The 12,026-nt window shown below is 44.8% G+C and overlaps 1 protein-coding gene across 1 annotated transcript in view; it reads right to left on the minus strand.

Moving 5' to 3' along the window:
• Positions 1 to 12,026, minus strand: part of ASIP (agouti signaling protein) — a 497,833-nt gene that overhangs the window by 239,668 nt on the left and 246,139 nt on the right. The window lies entirely within an intron of this gene.

A 12,026-nucleotide genomic window follows, 5' to 3' on the forward strand; every position in this document is an offset into this window, starting at 1 on the left:
AAACATTAGGAATGCTTCTCTCATCTCCAGAATGGTCCTGAAATGTTTTAAGATCTCCATTCTTGAATTTGGCATTAATGTTTGATTAACCTTCAAACAACAGTCCTTTTTCAACTGTCATTTTTCCTATTAAATGTTACAGTTTAATTGCCAGAACCAGCCTACACGAAGGGATGAAAGACGTAGCCGAGTGGATGACGACCAGCCGCCTGAAACTGAACTCAGACAAGACGGAAGTCCTCATCCTGGGCTCCTCGCCCTCCCCCTGGGACGACTCCTGGTGGCCCCCCGCCCTGGGCACCGCACCCAAACCGACAGACCACGCACGCAACCTGGGCTTCATCCTGGACTCCTCCCTCTCCATGACCAGACAAGTCAACGCCGTCTCCTCGTCGTGCTTCAACATCCTGCGCATGCTACGGAAGACCTTCCGGTGGATCCCCACCGAGACCAGGAAGACGGTCACCCAGGCCCTCGTCACCAGCCGACTGGACTACGGCAACGCCCTCTACGCCGGAACCACCGCCAAGCTCCAGAAGAGACTCCAGCGGATCCAGAACACCTCAGCCAGACTCATCCTCGACATCCCCCGACACAGCCACATCTCCGGACATCTGAGAGACCTGCATTGGCTCCCCGTCAACAAAAGAATCACCTTCCGTCTCCTCACCCACGCACACAAAGCCCTACACGATCAAGGCCCGAGCTACCTCAACAACCGCATCAACTTCTACGCTCCAAAACGCCATCTCCGATCAGCCAGTTACGCCCTCGCCGCCGTCCCAATCATCCGAAGACGACAACAGGAGGAAGGTCCGTCTCCTACCTGGCCGCCAAGACCTGGAACTCCCTCCCTCCCGACCTGCGCCTGACCCAAGACCACCTCTCCTTCAGGAAGAAGCTCAAGACCTGGCTGTTCGAGCAGTAGCAGCCCCCCCCCCCCCCCAAGCGCCTTGAGACCCTCCGGGTAAGTAGTGCGCTCTACAAATGTCTTGATTGATTGATTGCTTTGAACAATAGATATGACTTAAGTCAATCAATCAATCAAATATCTTTATTCGCTGCACTTCTGCATACTCAAAGCTCAGCTCTGGTTAAAAAATACAAATAAAAAAAATATGTTTCATGACCATCACAGACATTATGAGATCATAACAGAAAAATACAAAAATACATCCAATATCACATCTGGCTCCTAGTGTCGTCGTACAGAGGGATAGTGCAAAGGGTTAGATATAAGGACAAATAGTGCATGTTCATCTAAGATTGCCCCCCTTCCCTCAGCCCATTTAGCTGCCAGCTCAAAAAAGTTAAAAACTCAATAAAATACATAATCAAGTGCAACACTGATCCAGTTACGTAGCCACAAACGGCATTCCTTCTGATATACAAAATCTGCCATACAAAGGATGCCATAGAATACCATACCAGAGGGCAGTGCAACTGCTGAAGAAACAGTAGTGCTGGTCTACACTGACAAATTTTAAATAATTTAAAACATGGAAAAATCACCCTGTTCCTTGGAATTTTATAAAAATGACATGAAAAACACAATATGCTAATTGGATTACATGAATTCACTATCACAAGGGCAGGGGGGGAGCTCAGATATCGAATAGCAGTTTGAGGGATATCCCACCATGAGGGGGAGGTAATTAAAACGGGAATCTTGTTAATAACAAAAAACGCTATTGGTTCTGAATGGGAGTTAAATAAAATTGAATGCCTTCCTGTGTGGGAATCCGCTTGTCCACTTCACCCAAGTGTAACTTGTGGAAGATCATCTTCTTTTCCTTTACCTTTTTATCTCCTAGTTTATTCCTCCCCTCAGTTAGTCTTTTCAGACACTAACCAAGAGTTTCTTCAGCGATCTGTCCTTTCCTTACTTCTTTTTATCGTCTTTCCATTTCTTTTAGTTTTTCCAGTAAGATCAGCTATTACAACTGTGCTGATCATCATTAAATTATCTCTACTCAACATAAACACAATTCTGGTAGCATGCCAACAAAGACAAATTGAGTTTAACTTAATCTGGGATTCTGGTTACCAAATCCCCTTTAAAAACATAATTTTGCTTGCTGTCCTTGATCAATGGCCCCAACCTATCAAAATACAAAACAACCTGGGAGTCATTTCTGTTTATGACATCCCATTGACCTGTCAGTTCTCTGCTGTAATAATTTTGAATGCCAACTTGAGGGGGTCACAGCAACTAAAGATTTTGTAAATGCTAAGGGTAAGCTCCCATAAGACTTTTACCAGGAAATCTCTACAAAAAGAAACTAAAGACCACCTTCATGCCCCACACCTAAAGACGTTCAACCCATTCTAAAGAGCCATCTCTTGAAATTGGAGAAAAAGAATACATAAAGATGGACATTGCATAAAAATGTAAGAAAACTATCTTGGGGGAGTACCATGCAGATTTTTTAGTTGATTCTTCATTTAACTGACCACCTATGACAAATCAGCATCTATGTCCAAATGTTTCAATCAACTTCTCTGGGTTACGTTCCCTACTATAACTGCAGTTCACGCTATGAACCATTCTTGCCTCTTTGTACAGCATTTTGTAAAAAAAAGTCAACATGCTCATTTCAAATAGGTAAATAAATAAATAAATGAACAAACAAATAATTATATAATGCAAGGTCTAATCCAAGTTTTTTTTAACTATGGGGCAGATTTAAGGTTTGGGTTTTTGAGTTCAAAATAGTTTATTGAATTTTCATAATAAATCAACAATAACAAGAAACAATACAAAAAATGGTACTGAATAAATACCCAATAATATTAGAAAAATCATGAGAACATCAATTAAATTGCAATAGGTAAAACAGTAAATATAATATTTATAAAAAAAGAAAAAGAGGGGGAGAGAAAGGGAGGGAAAGGGAGCAACTATAAATGTTTTATAATAGTGACGAAAATGTTACTAAAACTTAGAACTCTGGATTAATATAACAATAAAAATCTTGAAATAATACATATTTAAGAAGATAAATAGATATCAACAGGTTTATAAAAAGAATGATATGAGATAGAATTATTATGAATACCCTGTAAAGATAATTGATCTCCTCTTCTAGTAAATATAACCCAAGACCACCAAGTGTGAACAGACGACAATGAAACATCTTTCCAACATGTTGTAATGGATTTTTAAAGCAGCTGACAAAAAAAATGATTGAAAAGTTTACCTTCTAATTAATTTCCTTTTTGTGAAAGAACAGATTTGCAAATTATTCATTTGATTGAAACATCTTCCTGAATATTAAATACCTGTTTTACAATAACCCAAACTTCAGTCCAAAATTTAAAAACAGGACAATTATAAAACATATGCTGTATTGAACCAGAATGTAAGTTACAGTGCCAACAAATTGAAGACCGAAGAAGTTTAGCCTGAAATAACGGAAATGAAGTCCATAAACAGTTATATAAAATATATGAGTTAGTTTGATATAGCGAAACAGGTAACCAACCAGAAATACTATTAAGCCAAATATTTTCCATGTATCAATAGAGAAAGAGGTTAAAAGCTCATTATTCCAGAAAATTGAGATCACATTAATATTGGTACCTTGAGAGATGGCCATTTTTTTTATATATTATAGAGACACCATGAAGTAAAGTGGAAACAAGATGAATATAAATTGATACGTCAGATTTATTATTAGGAGGAATACTATGAGGAAATGAATCTAAAATAGAGTTACATAATGAATCGTACTTACAAAAAATCAGAAGAAGGTAAAAGAAATGTTGTTTGCAAAACTTCAAATGATAAAAAAGCATTAATGTGATAGACATCCTTAAGGTAGAAACTAGCAGCTTTAATCCATAAGTACCATAATCTAACATTTCTATCAAGTTTTATGACTGGGTTTATACCATAATGACATATCTTTGGTAGAAGATATCGGTCATGGAAAAATTAAATCCAAATCATTAAAAATTAGCGTGGTGGATTTTAAAATAACAGATTTATGAAAAAATTTAGATTTATTATACATAGTTAACAAAGTGGGTAATGGAAAAGGTTCTATTAAAGTTTTTTCAATTAAAAGCCAAGTGGGGGGGCGTGGCTTGCGCCCGAGGAGGATGGCTGCTGGCGCCTGACTCTCTAGAGATGGCGGAGGGGTCTGCTGTCCTGACAGCCGGCGAATTGGATGAGCAGCTTCATAAAACCCAGGAATGTTTGTCGGAACTACAGAGGAATCGACTGAAATGCCTTTCAACTTTTAAAATGCACTGTAAGAGCAGATATTTACTTTGTTAATAGCGGAACGTCTTTCACACGGACTCAGCTGCCATTTTGTCCATTCCGCTACTAGATGTTTTTCCTTTGCCTGCGCTTCTCATTAACTTCCCAGCACTGACACGGAGAATATTGCAGAAGCGCTTGTCATGGCTTGGAGATGTTGAGGAAATAAGTTGAACTTGTAATGTTTCTTATGCCTTTTCCTTCATGCTTTTGATGTTGGTAGGCCTACCTCACAAAACTGGCCGCTATTTTGTAATATATATTATGTGAGGATTTAGCTGTTACTACCTCAACCAAAAAAAGATGTTATATTGCGCTGACCGCTTGGGAGCCTTTTCTTAAATATTTAACTGCAATGTTATTTTATTTCTCTCAGCGAGTTTTTCCTCATGCACCTTTATAAAGTGATGCTTGCACCCTGAATTCACTTCAACCTTTTTAATTGTAGGTCGTTGATAGCTTTTTCAAATATTGCTGACTCTCTGGCCTACGTTTTTACTCACTTATTGCTCTGGTGGTCAAGGAAAGTCGCTTCCAGAAGGCTACCTTAATTGTTGCTTAAGTAAACTCTTCCTCTATCTTCAATTCATAAATATTTAAAGAGTGTATGGGTCTGTGGAAGCACTTGCGCTATTTTTTCTTCCGGCTGTAGCTTAATCGGCAAACTACACAAAGCGGCCATACTTTCATAATCTCCGGTGTGCAAGTTTTCCACTCGCTCTGCATCCCGCTTATATTGCACTGCCATGGATGACCAGTCAAATACTTCACCTAAGAACGCCATGGCTTCCAACATGGCGAATCCATCTGGCACGAACAAAACGCCAAGCAAACGCCTAAAGAAAGATCCTCCTTCCCCTCCCAAACAATCGTCTTCGGTCTCCCTTGAGTTACTACTTAGAAATTAGAGCTCTTTGCCAATTCGTTGAGGAGACAAATTCTCAAATACAATACCTCACTGAAAGAAGGTCAAGCTTGGGAGATAGAGTTACAACAGTAGAACAGAGTCTCGAATCCCTCACTTCTGCTAGTATTAAGACTGATGCTCTTCACTCTCAAGTGTTGTCTCTCCAAAAACAAGTTGAAATCTTGGAAAATAGAAACAGACGGAAAAACCTCCGTATTTATGGACTAGCAAAAGGTTCGGAAGGCTCTGATCCTAAACATTTTATCAAGTCATTCTTGCTCATCGTTCTTAATTTACCACAAGACACCCAACTAAACATCCAACGTGCTCACCGTTTGGGTCCTGCTTCTGCATCATCTTCTACCAATATGAGGAAGCCGAGAGGAGTTATCCTATATTTCCTAGAATATACTGACTTACTCAAGATTCTATCAGCTGCTAGAGCAGCAAACTGTGTTTCTTGGGCCGGTAATACTTTGTTTTTCTCTCAGGATTACTAAAAACCCACTGCAGATTGACGAAGAGACTTTTTAGTAATGAGACCCTAACTTCGATCTATTGGAGCGCGAGAAGGCCTTTTTTACCCATGCCTCTATAAAGTTACATTCAGTAATAAGACTACAACATACCAAGATCCTCTAAAATTGAAGCGCTTTCTCAATTTTCATCACATGGACTCTATGGACACATCTGCATCATCCTCATTGATCAACAAATAGCTCTTGCTGGTATGTTTTAGACTGAGCACTCTTCTGAATATTGAGTTTTCTGCATGGTTACTGTTGTTGTTTCTATATGTTTCTATTTGTTCCTCTTGATTGTAGTTAATGTTCCTATTCTCTTGTCTATGTTCATTTGTTTATCATCTTCGCTCTCTTCTTTGCAGGTTCCGTTCTTATGATGTATTTCCCCCTATGTTGTATCGCCCGTCGTTCGCCGCGCCTTCCAGCACCTGCTTGAAGTTTGGAGTTGTCACCCTTCCATGTGGCTCCATCTAACCCCACCTTATATGTGTTTTGGATTTTTTGTAAGTATGTTCATTGTACCTTCTCTGTTGTACCATGTACACTTTCTATTCCTTCACCTTCTTTTCTCTCTCTCTTACATTCCTCTTCTCCTTCTTCAGACATGTTAGTTCCTTTGCAGTTCTCATATTTTTTTCATCTTTTATTAAAATGACTCTCAGTTTATCTATTCCTTTTTTCCCTCTCTTTTTCTCTCTTTTCATTTCCTTAAGTTACACATTTTTTTATGCTCTTAAAGGCATCCTATTGCATGTGTTTGGAGATTATATTATGAATGGCTCTTTTTATTATTTTTTTCTTCCCTTGATTTATGGCTTTAAAAATTATTACATGGAATGTTAAAGGTTTAAACTCCCCTATTAAGAGACAATGGGTTTTATCTTATTTATCCAAATTAGATGATACAATTGTTTTGTTAAAAGAAACTCATCTAACTGAATCTGAATCTTTAAAGCTTAAGAAGAATTGGGTTGGTGAACTCTTCTTTTCCCCTGGTGATGGCAAACATAATGGTGTCACTACTTTGGTTCACTAATCATTGCGGACTTCTCTTGTTGCACAGGAGAAGGACGAGGAAGGCAGATGGCTGTATACTAGGGGAGAGCTTACCTGGCAAGGACCCGTGAGGTTTGTGTGCCGTATAGAGACCTGGACTGCCCTCTATCCCTCACTCCAGAGGGATACCGCTACTCCCGCAACTTCTCGCCGCACCTGCTTCGCGGGTGCCGCATCGCGGGCAGAAGCGAGGGGCTTTGGTGTTGTTCCTGCGGCGAACCAGGGAGGAGAGGAGGAGCACTCGGCGACTACAAGAAGGGCGGTGCGAGGCAGGGACTCGCTTGACCAGGAGTCCCTGCAAAGCCGCGGAGATCTTGGCCGCGCCCCCTCGAAACCACGCCCCCCGCCCGCAACGCTTTCTACATAACAGCACGACCGGCGCGTAGCGGAACGCGAGCGGAACGCCGAGCGAAGCCCGGGCAAAGGGCGGGCAGTCTGTGGCAGTCAGGGGCTGTCTGAGGCTGGGCTGGGCCACCCCTCTGATATCGCAACTCGATACTCCAGACCCGGTAGACATTCTTACGCTAATAAGAGTATCTGCTCTTTCCTAACAGTCTGTGCTAATGTCTACCCGTTCGGGGAAGAGCTTGAGGGGAGGGGGTGAGGTGGGACCCAGTAGCGTTATAGGTACTATGGACAAATTTATCACACGGGTTGCAGCCGCCATAGAGAAGGAGATTGTAATGACGGAGCGGCGTCTTTCGCAAGAATTTCACCCGTCTAAAAGATCATCCCTGGGCCTTTTAGCTCAGGCAGTGTCACCTGTAAGTAACCCTGTTCCACTTTTAGCTACACCTCATGTATCTGATGAATCGAGGGTTGCATCTCTGAGGGCTAGCATTAATAGATTGGAGAGGCTGGCTGAATCATCCATACCTCCTTCTGAGGATGGTGGCAATCCAGCCTTGTCTCCTATTGTATCGCCTCTTCCCATAGCAGACCCTGCCTGTTCTCCCCCCACAGTGGAAAATCCAAAGCCACTAGGCACCCTGCCGTTGGCTCGAAAGATCCCTGTAACCACCAAAAGGAAAAGGATTGCTAGCCCGCGTAAAAGAAGCTCCTTGAAATTGTGCAAGAAATCAAGGAAACAGGGGACCAAGGGCATAGGTACTAAAACGAGTGAGGGTTTGGGCTCGATAAATCCCTCTTCTTCTACCAAGGGGAGTGGTCCCGACCTAGAAAAAGCAGGTGCAGCTCCCTTTTTTAGTTAACAGCCACCAGCTCCCTGTGTCCCTGTTTCTATTGCACAAATCGAGGAATTGCTGAAAACATTGTTGTCCCCGATTGTCGACAGAGTAACAGGGCTGTGTGACAGGATAGACAGGTTTGAACAGTCAACCCTGGATAGCTTTTTTTCGTTGAAAGCACTCATTAAACTGCACTCTAGGACAAGGGAAGAGGGACAAGGAGGGCCCACTGGAAACAGGAAAACCACAGAGCCCCAGCAGGCTTTGCCTGTTGTATCCTCTGCGGCTATCTTGGTAACTCCCCAGTTGACCGACAATATTCCCTCAGTGCCGCTTGTGGCTACCTCTGGGAGTATTCGCCAAAAAAGGCAAGCCCATCCAAGTATTCCCAAGCCCTCTAAAGTCCCGGGCATGAAGCCGGGCCGGGTTGAGTTGCCGGGTGGGAGTGGTCCTGCTAAACCGAAGGGAACACCAAAGGGGACGGGTAAAGGTAAAGTTAATAGTCAGGCTTGTCCACCCAAAACTACAAATAATAATCCTGCTCCTATCCACCCACAAACACTACCAACAAAAGCTGTCCCAAAAGTTCCACTACCCAAAGTTGCCCCAATATCCCCTCCTATGGACCTACCCCCAGACTGTCACCCCTATGTTGTTGTCCTTATAAATGTACCCACCCTGAAGGCTGATCAAAATGAATCCCCTCAAGCCTTAACAAATAAAACGTTGCACTGGCTAGAGTCCAACAGACCCCTTCCTAGGGGCCTTGATGGATCAATTATAGGAGCCAGAAGGGTGGGTTGAGTGGGTCATGGCCACAAGCATTTAGAAGGAGACTGCGTGGTGGTTAATTTCAGGGATAGTAGAGTAGCACAAACTATCTGCAAATACAAACCTAATCCCGGGGGGCCGGGAATTGGCATAGTGGACCTAACCTTTTTTTATCCAAGATCAGTCACCCCCCCGATTGGCCGAGAACTCGGCATGGGTTGGAGCAATAGCTCCGCCTATTCTGAATTTCCCGCTAACCCTCAATTCTATCCTCAGGCAGTCTGGCCATCGCCAGGGTGGAGACCACCGGGTTATTGAACCGACGGCATCGATGGGGAGGTCCCCGGAGTTGGTAATTCAGGTGATGTCACTGAGCTGAGAGGGCTGACCATTGATCATGGTATACTCCCTCTGAGTATGGCAGTCCCCACTCCCATACAAGAGAGAAATCAGCTTCCTGGGAGGCAAGGTGGGGTTGGCAGTCAAACGACCCAGGACCCGTTGAAGGTGGGAGGAGGCCTCGACTCTGGCAGTGATACAGCTGTGGCGGATCCAGTCCTTAGGAGTTTCAGCTGGAACATCGCGGGAATCGATAGGAAGTTGGGGTTGCCTGACTGGAACGCTCTCCTGGAGGGATATTCCATCTGTATATTCCAGGAGACGTGGGGTAAGGAGCCCTGTCATAAGGTGGGATATTCATCCCACTTTGTTCCAGCTGTCTCCCCTTTGTCAGGGAGGGGTCGCCCTTCGGGTGGTCTCCTCATTTGGGTTGCTGTCTCCCTAGATTGTAGGGTGGAGGAGCACCCTACAAACTCACCAGACATCCTCAACATCACGTTAAAGGATTCACGGGGATGTCTGCTCCTAGACATTTTCAACATCTATGCTAGAGGCACTAGGGGAGGCGTACAATCACCCACCATTGCTCTTTTGGAAGATCTCCTTAGGCAGCGGACAAGAAAATTGTGCACTTTGGTGGCGGGTGATCTAAATTGTACGTTTGAGCCCCTAGGCCCTGATGACATGCTAGGCATAGAAGAGGAGGATTCGAGAAAGGGGATTCCGGCCCTGGCTCTGCCCCCCCATCAAAAGGTGGTCACAAGTGGCGTTGCAGATCAACGCCCTCAATATGGAATTTGATCTGAGGGCGGTCAATGGGAGGTCCAAATCTGATTTGACTGGTGAACACACCTACAATAGTCTAGAATAGACTATATTCTTCTCGACGTATGCTTATGGAGCACTCTGAGTGATATGGAGATTATTCAGACCATTGAGAGCGATCATAATCTTCTCTCTCTTGTATTATCTCCTGAGTGGCTCAGGGGCAAGGCTGGATTACATCCTCTGTCGGCATCCAACTTCCAGATGGCCAGTGTATCTAACTGTGGGAGGCGACTGAAGTGGGCCAAGCTTGTCTTGTCTGTTGAGAAAGTCTCAGCCATAGGAGCACTGCTGGCTGCAGCCCAGAGTAATCTGGGCTCATTGTCCCATGTGCCTGAGGAGGCCACGCAGATTTTTTGTGATCTAACCAGGGCCCTAAGTAAGCTTTTCATCTTACCCATAAGCTCTTCTGGTGCTAATAACAGGACTAAACCCATGAATAGACAGGGATGGTACACAACAAAATGCAGGACCCTGAAAAAAGCCTTGATAGGGTAGTTAATTCCAAGTCCCAACTAGCAATCAGGGTAGCAAGGAAGGACTACTCCCACACCCTAAGGGCAGCGAAAAAGGAGTGGGAGGAGAGGTTCTGGGAAGACCTGTTGGTAGCAAGTAAGGGAAAGGATGCAAGGTGCTTTTGGAGTTTGGTTAGAACTAGGAATAGGCCAGACGTATCGCTGGTTACGTGTACCATCCCCGCCCAGATCTGGTACAACCACTTCGAGGCCCTGTATTCCCAACCTGAAGGGGTCCTTAGTGAGTCTTTCTCCCTGGAGGATGATGTTTTTGTTAGGGGCAGTGATGACTTTACCGCGAGGGAGGTGGAGGCCGTAATTAAGTCCCTGGTCCCATTAAAAGCAGCTGGGCCGGATGGGATACCAGGTGACTTGTTACGAGCCGATAAGAAGGAATGGGGTCAATTGGTCGCTACGCTACTAAACGCAATCATGAGGGGCGCACTAGTGCCTGACTCCTGGAAGGGGGCGGAGGTTGTCCCGATATTCAAAAAGGGGTGCCGGGACAGCCCCGCCAATTACAGGCCCATTAGCCTCATCAACTCTTCCCAAAAGGTGGCTGGGAAGGTGATTTTGGGGAGGGTCCTTCAATGGGCTGATGACCATAAGATACTGTCTGATTTCCAGGCGGGATTCCGTTCAGGCACTGGGACGATCGAACAGGCCTTCAGGTTGATGCTCCTGTACTGGAAGGTGGTGGTGCTGGGCAAAGGCAGTCTTTACTTGGCCTTCATTGACCTGAAGACTGCCTTTGACCTAGTACCTAGGGAGGAGTTATGGAGGGTTCTGCAGGGGCTGGGGCTGCCCACCTACATCCTGTCGCTCTTGATTAAACTTCATATAGACAATTATGCACAGGTGCGGTGGGGCACGAATGGGGAGAAAACCAATAGGATCCCGGTGTGTAGGGGCATCCGTCAGGGATGCGTGTTAGCTCCCACACTATTCTCACTTTATGTGAATGGTGTGGTAGAGCACCTGCTTAAAGAACCAGCAGATGCCCCGTCCCTGGCGGGCACTCGGATCCCCACCCTGCTCTTTGCCGACGACACCCTTCTCATCGCAAAGACACCTCGGGGTCTCCAAAAGCTCCTCAACCGCTTCCAGGAGTTCTGCTCTCTCAGGGGCTTGACGATTAATGTAGACAAGACCACATTTTTTACCATGAACCCTCCTAAAAAGTTAGGACCCCCCCGGTTTTGAACTCTGTTCCCTGGAGAGGGTCTGTGAGTTTGATTACTTGGGGATCCGCCTTAGTAATTCCATGAGCTGGTCCCCACACATTCAAAAGATGCTGCTCAGCCACAAAAGGGTTACTGGTGTCCTACTCAGGGAACATCGCTCATCTGCTAAACATTGCATTTCCCCGGTTATAGACATTTACAAAGCCAGAGGGGTTACTGCCGCCCTGTATGGGGCGGAGCTGTGGGGCACCTCAAACCTTGAGGTATTAGCTAAAGCGGAAAGTAAATTCCTGAAAGAACTTATGGCGCTCCCATTGAGCACACCCACAGTCCCGGTGCTTCTTGACTTGGGCTGCAGATCAATTGCGGACCAAGCGCGCCTCCGGCCTTTGCTCTTGTGGGCTCGCTTGTTGAGGGTCCCTGAGCTAGCCTCATATGCAGCAGGCTTGTC

This window comes from Lissotriton helveticus, chromosome 7 (genome assembly GCF_964261635.1).
Source record: "Lissotriton helveticus chromosome 7, aLisHel1.1, whole genome shotgun sequence".
Lineage (NCBI taxonomy): Eukaryota > Metazoa > Chordata > Amphibia > Caudata > Salamandridae > Lissotriton > Lissotriton helveticus.